This window comes from Podarcis muralis, chromosome 4, assembly GCF_964188315.1.
Source record: "Podarcis muralis chromosome 4, rPodMur119.hap1.1, whole genome shotgun sequence".
Lineage (NCBI taxonomy): Eukaryota > Metazoa > Chordata > Lepidosauria > Squamata > Lacertidae > Podarcis > Podarcis muralis.
The window spans coordinates 33,906,221-33,913,294 of NC_135658.1; positions in this window are offsets into that span (position 1 = coordinate 33,906,221).

The following is a 7,074-nucleotide window of genomic DNA, read 5'->3' on the forward strand; positions in this document are numbered from 1 at the left end:
GTTCCATTCCTCGCTGCTCCTGGCTCCATTGTGGGCAGGGGGAGCCACGCTGCACTGCTGGCAGCCTTTCCCCTTCCTCTCTCTCTCTCCCTTCCTGACCTTGGGGGAGAAGACAGGGGACTATGCGCGGGACGGGCACCACTTTGCTGCGCTCATTGCGCTGTTTGCCCCACATTCTTGGCTGCATAGTGTAAAGTCGCGAATATAAGCTGCACTTTAACTTTTCACGGTCGGAATTTGCGGGGAAAGTGCGGCTTATATTCGGGTCAATACGGTACATGTAAGTTTATACATAAGAACATAAGAAAAGCCCTGGTTAAAATGTATGTGTGAAGTGGCCCTAAAACAAGTCGTCTGGCTTTCCCCACATTGCAAAAATGTGCATCTGTGGCCTCCCCCCACCCACTTCGTATTCATAAGGATCAGATTGTTTTGCCTGATGGCAGTTTTAGCAAAGGCCAACCCAATTCCTACGCAGTCCTCTTAACAAAAACAACACCGCAAAATAATACTCCGCAGACCTCAGAGGATGTGCTTTTTTGAATAAATTGAATCTACAGCAATATGAGAATTCCAGATTCCTGTCTCACGTTTATATGGTGGTGTGCTTCGTTCTGGAGGATCCCTCCTGTTGCTCTGGAATTGCTGCATGACTTCATTCCCCACTGAAAAGCAGCCCTCTTTGCGGCTGAACACAGCCGTTGTTTAAATTGGTAAGCAACTCAAGTATTTCAGAGCAGGAAATGAAGAGCGATTATTTCAGAGTGGAGTAACAGGAGGGAATTTAGGTGGGCGAATGCCCTGCCTGCGTTTGGTCTGTGAGCTACATGTTACATCCTCAGAAAGAAAGATAGAGAGTTTTCAGTGGACCAAAGGAATTACAGTTGTCTTTTCCCTGACAGCTGCCATTTTGCATGGCTAGACCAATGCCACAGTACTCAGCTGACTCAGAGGGGAGGCAACACATGGGGCTGTTAAATGTGCTGTTTATAATTTTATAGGCTTTATTTTAAGGACTCCCACCCAAGCGTTGATTTGGCACACCAGGAACTGCAAGGATAAAATCAGACATCACCTGAGAGAAGGATAGGAGGTCAACCCCATTCTGCTTTTCAGCTGCCTCACTCATTCCATTAAGGTTGCAAACACCAGGTCACCTAGAGTCTCTCATGCACTTGCTTCGTAATTGTTAGCAGTTTGTATTTGCTGTTTTATGGCAAAGGATGAAATGAAATGACCACAAGAACAGTGAATGTTTCATTGACTCCAGCGTCCTCCTCAGCCCTGATACAGATTTCCATCCCAAACACGCTAATTTAAACTAATCTGCAAGAAGACTGAAATCATAGCAAGTTTGTTCCAACTCCTTCTGCAGGACAATAGACTGGATTTAGTACTTTTAAAAGTGTTTGCAGGTGGCTGGCAAATTTCCCCCCCTGAGGTTATTTGTCCTGTGCTGGTTTTTTGTTTTTTATAACATGAAAGCAAAGGATTGTAGTTCTGGAGAAATAAGGTTATCCGAGGTAAACCATCTACTTTCATCAGTCAGTGCTGGTGGTGCAAGGACTGGTAATAAAACAAGAGACTCTTCATGTGTTCTGGCTCATCTGTTCGTATTCATGTGTCTGGCCGTTTTGGAGAAGCTGGGATTGACCTCTGGAATGGGAAACGTCCTAGGTATTTGACAGAATTGCTCCTTGATGCAATCATGATGAGAGAGCTTCCTCTAGTTCACTTTGAAAGCATTTGGTGTTTGTTTTTTTAACTTTCTCAAATAACTTTTGAAAAAAGATAAATGCAAGTTTGTGATCCCCCCCCCCCAGAAAATGGAATTAAAGAGGGAAAAGTTTACAAACATTACCTTCGGTTTAAGGGCAAACTAATTTAGAGTTTCAGAGGCATTGCTACAAATAATGAGACAGGCTGAAAAACAATTTATAGGCATCTCTTATCAGCTACCCGTATCCTCACCTTATCTATGCCTCACGCAGTTCAGTTATCTAAAATGTTTGTCTCACATTGCTCAAACACAAAACACAATTCTAAACTGGCTACACCTCAGTTACATGAATTTTGCAAGGCATATGAGGAAAGGATTTGCTGAACTATGGACAAGGACATATTGTTCTACTACCAGCAGCTTATAAAAACAACTGCTTCTTCTTAGGAAATATCCTGAAAGTGAGATCAGCATTGATCCATTTATTGTACCTTCTCCTGGGGCCTGTTTTGTGATATTAGAAAAATAAATCACTGTTAAATAAGTTCATGTCTCAACTTACAACAGGCCAGTTATTTCCCTCCCTCCTTAGGGACTTTCCCCACCTTCCCATCATTATTTGTGAATGAATAAGCCTTAGTTATACTGAAATAGAGTAATTTGTTTTAATAGTGTCTGAGCACACACTGAGGTAATATGCGTCTGATGCCTAATCACATTTCTCAGGAAAGGAATTTGCAGTTTCAGAAGAAGGTTTATTTATCTTTAAAGGGCCATTTCGGTCAGAAATGAGCCTGGACGAACGGCATTATGAAATTCCATGCTTATTTGGTGTTATTGCGGGAAGGAGGGGGAAGTTTGCTCTATTTACTTAAAAGACCATTGGTGGTGATTCTGGCAGGCAGTTCTGAAAACATGACAGGGGCTAGCAGTAGCAAAAGAAGCTGCAGGATCTGCGTTTGAAGCGAGGTAGGATGGAGTGGGATCTCATTCCACTTATTTTCAGGCGAACTTAAAGCCACTTTTTAGCAGACACAATTGAGTCTTGCCTAACATGAAAGCAGTGGCAGAGGAACCCTCTCCAGCACCCGGGGCAGGATGAAGTGCCCGGTGACGCACATGCGACATCCGTACGGACTGCGCATTTGCAACATCCTGTACAGAGTACACATGCGCGGCAGCCCGTACAGTCACCCGTACAGTCATTGTGTGAGAGTGGCAACCCATACAGTCATCGCGTGAGTGTGGCAACCCGTATGGACGTCGTGCGACTCGGCCGCTCTACAGCTGGGGGGAGGCAGGGGCCCTCTTGACACACCCCCCCCCAGAGTGGCACCCGGGGACACCCGCCCCTGCCACCCCCCACTTTGTACGCCCCTGCATGAAAGAAAACATCCCAGTCAAGCATTGCCTAGAAACACACATTCTAGAACAGTCATGTTAGTCTGTAGTAGGATAGCTAGCTAGACAGATAGATAAAATTCAAAATTACTGCAACACTTCATTGAACATGTGGGGAAGGTAACAGGACCTCCTGCCTCTATTATGCCCTCTGGCTATAACCCCTAGCAACTGCATGTTTGGTAAAAAGAGCATGAAAGGGACTTCATCAATTGCTGTACCCAGGAGCATCCAATATACATGGGATAAAACAGTACTATGAGAGTAAAGTGCTATGGATTCTCATTCATTGTTTAAAACAGTATTGGGGCTGGTGCACCAATTCTATCCAGACTTCCATCATTTCCAGGTGGGATTCAATCACATAATGGCAAATTCAAGCAGAACAATTAAAGCTTATTTGGCGCTTTTGTGAAGCAAATCCACTTCCCCAGAATAATAGAATTCTAGAGTTGGAAGGGACCCTCAGGGTCATCTAAGCCAACCCCCTGCAATTAATACTTTTTTCCAATAAGGAAAGTATCAGGAATAATAATAATAATAATAATAATAATAATAATAATAATAATGTCAAAAGCTAAACCCAAGTTGACCTAAAAATAATCAAAATATATATAAAATAAACCGTTTACATACTCATTTTTTAAAAAATGCATTTGCCAACTTTACAAAACAAGCTTTTATTGTTTATGAACAGTTTCCTGCTGAAGATTATATCCTGTGACTTTGTTCCTTTGGGGTTTATTATATGGATTGTATCACATGCATACATGTTCTATCCAGTGCAGTTGTGGTTGTGGTCAGTGGCTAAAAGAATAAAATGTTGATTCTCCCTCCCTTTTTTTAAAGTTTCAGGAAAATGCACTGGGAATTATGAGATAACACTCAATCTTAAGGCTAAATGTTCTTAAAACAAATAATCTGAAAGCAACCTTCTTCTATGTGGCGACTGCTTTAAAATGTTCCAACTTTAAGTACTACGCAGGATTTTCAGTCCCCTCTGGCACAACCCATCTGTTCCTAGGATCCTACCCCAGATGTGGAATTTAATGGGCAATAATCTAACTGTTTAAATGAAAGGCTGCATAGAGAGTTTCCATCTCTAGGTAACACTGAGCTTCAGGCACCAGAAAATTCTTCCTAAGGAGGTGGGGAGTGGGAGTAGAAGGAAGGAAGACTGGGGTGTTGGGTAGGGGAAGTTAAGGACCTGGACCACCCACCATATTTGGTGAGCATTTAGCTAGCAAATCCATAATAAGTATTTCTGGTCATGTAGCTTTGAGGAAGTCCTTGTGGAAAGGAATGCTTGTTAGGCTAGAGACTGCTAGGTAAAAAACAAAAAAAGCAGGCATATTATATAAAATGCATAAATTAACTTCTTTTCATTTCTCAGGAACACTCTGGCAAAAACAAGATGTCCTGCCAGGGACAATATTGGTTAGTTTGCAGTCAGGTAGTTGTAAATATGCTGGTTATAATCAGAGCTCTCTGGTCTTTGCCTCATATACAAGGTTTTTCCTCACACAGTTAAGTTAAAAACTGCATCTTAAACAATTTTTTTTTTTAAACCAAACAAATATAGTTTGGTTTGCAGACTGAGGTTTGCTGTTGGGAGCGGCTTAAAATATCTCTTATGAGCGGGGCTGGTTTTTTTATTTTAAAAAATATCAGGACTCCATAGATGGGAAGTTCCTCTCACACTGCACAGTCTTGCTGAAAGCTGAATCTTTGGTCCTAATATGAAGAGCTCTGACTTGCTGGATAGGACCACTAGATGGCATTGACCACCCTACGATTGCCAGATGAAACAAAGGAACAAGGCTCCTGTGCTTTTAATGGTTATTAAGAAAGTAGCATTTTGGTAGCTGCAGCATCCTGAACAACTGTAATCCCTGGAGGAGTAATATCAGCTCCCTTCTACCTAAGCTGTTTCAAGCATAAGAGGCCTAGACTTACATTTCCTGTCAGTTGGTGTAAGATACCTGATTGAGAACAGGGATGTTCACACATTGCATTCAATGAGCGTATAATCTGTGTACAAAATACTCTATACTCATACAGTAATTCACATGTAATGTTCAACAAGTGTAAGGTAAAAGGTAACGGCAAAGGACCCCTGGATGATTAAGTCCAATCAAAGGCGACTATGAGGTGCGGCGCTCATCGCACTTGCAGGCCGAGGGAGCCAATGTTTGTCCACAGACAGTTTTCCGGGTCATGTGGCCAGCATGACTAAACAACTATTTTCCCACCACAGTCGTACCTATTTATCTACTTGCACTGATAGGCTTGCTAACTGCTAGATTGGCAGAAGCTGGGACAGAGCAATGGGAGCTCACCCCAATGAGGAGATTCGAATCCCTGACCTTCCAATTGGCAAGCCCAAGAGGCTCAGTGGTTTAGACCACAGCGCCACCCACGTCCCTTCAATGAGTGTATAGTCCATGTGCCAGTGTACACAATAGCTGAGCTGTTCATACATGGGTAGAGACAGCTTATACTTGTGTTCAGTGCAACATGTGAACAAGGCTACTGCATGTTTGCCTCTTACTTTCTGGGCTCCTTTACATATTTTGAGATAGAAGAATCCACATGACGCAACTTTCTTTTTCAACCTGCAGACACAACATTCTTTTTCAACTGCCTGAGGTATCAGAAGGCAAGCTTCCTAAAACCTTTGCAAACACACCTTGGACCAGACAGAGTTTCCTTTAACATAGTTCCTTACTCTCTTGCCCTCTCCAAAGCAAGGGTCACCACCCTTAAGGCAGGCCTCTCATGTCCAACAGTGCTTTTCAGGAGGACTACAACTCTCTTGTTGGACTAGATGATGGTCCCTTCCAACTCTATGATTCTAACCCTCTTAAAGGTAAAGGGTAAAGGGGGCCCTGACCATTAGGTCCAGTCATGACCGACTCTGGGGTTGTGGTGCTCATCTCGCTTTACTGGCCAAGGGAGCCGGCGTACAGCTTCCGGGTCATGTGGCCAGCATGACTAAGCTGCTTCTGGCGAACCAGAGCAGTGCACTGAAACGCCGTTTACCTTCCCACCAAAGCCGTACCTATTTATCTACTTGCACTTTGACGTGCTTTCGAACTGCTACGTTGGCAGGAGCTGGGACAGAGCAACGGGAGCTCACCCCTTCGCGGGGTCTAACCCTCTTAACTTCTGCCAATTACTAATGATGACATTTTTGTTCCATCTGCCTGTCAGCTCTTGCAATAATTAAGAACCATGGAAAAGTTAATTTTGGGGTAAGAAAGCACTAGAGAACCAGATTGAGAAGTAATGCAGTTTTTCACTTGGCGAACAATAGAAAACTAAACTAAGCAGAAGAAGTTACAGAAGCCCTAATAAGAAAGGCCATTTGAGCTCTGCCGCTTGAGATCCTTTTAAAGGAAGAATGCCTGGGATTGCACCTGGACTCCTGTGCATGCCAAATACTTGCTCTGCTACTGACCTACAGCCAAATGGCCTGAATACAGCAATCCAGGCACCAGGCAACTCTCCCCACTGCCAGGAGTGTTTGCTCTCTGTGGGGCACATGGGAGTCTGCAGGGGTGGAGAGGAGAGGAAGGGAAAGTCTGCCATATCAGCAGATTTCCACCTATGCAACACTGAGCATCACCCACTGGGTTTTTGGTTTGTCAGTGCATAAAGTTAATAAGCTATGGTGAAATACACTGTGTTTTATTAAGGGGAGTGCTAAGGACTTGAGATCAACACTTACTGTCAAATTTGAAACTTTAAGCAGAGATGTGTTTGCACCCCTCATATTTGACATGCATGTATATTTATTATTAAAGACCTTTCACAATTTTTGCCAGCTCATCCTCCTTGTAAACAACTGCGATTATAGAATATTTTGCTTTTCTATAATTTATTAAATGACTCTGATTTACTGCTTCCTCCCATATGAGAAAAAATTGGTTTTAAAAAGTTTGAAATATTTC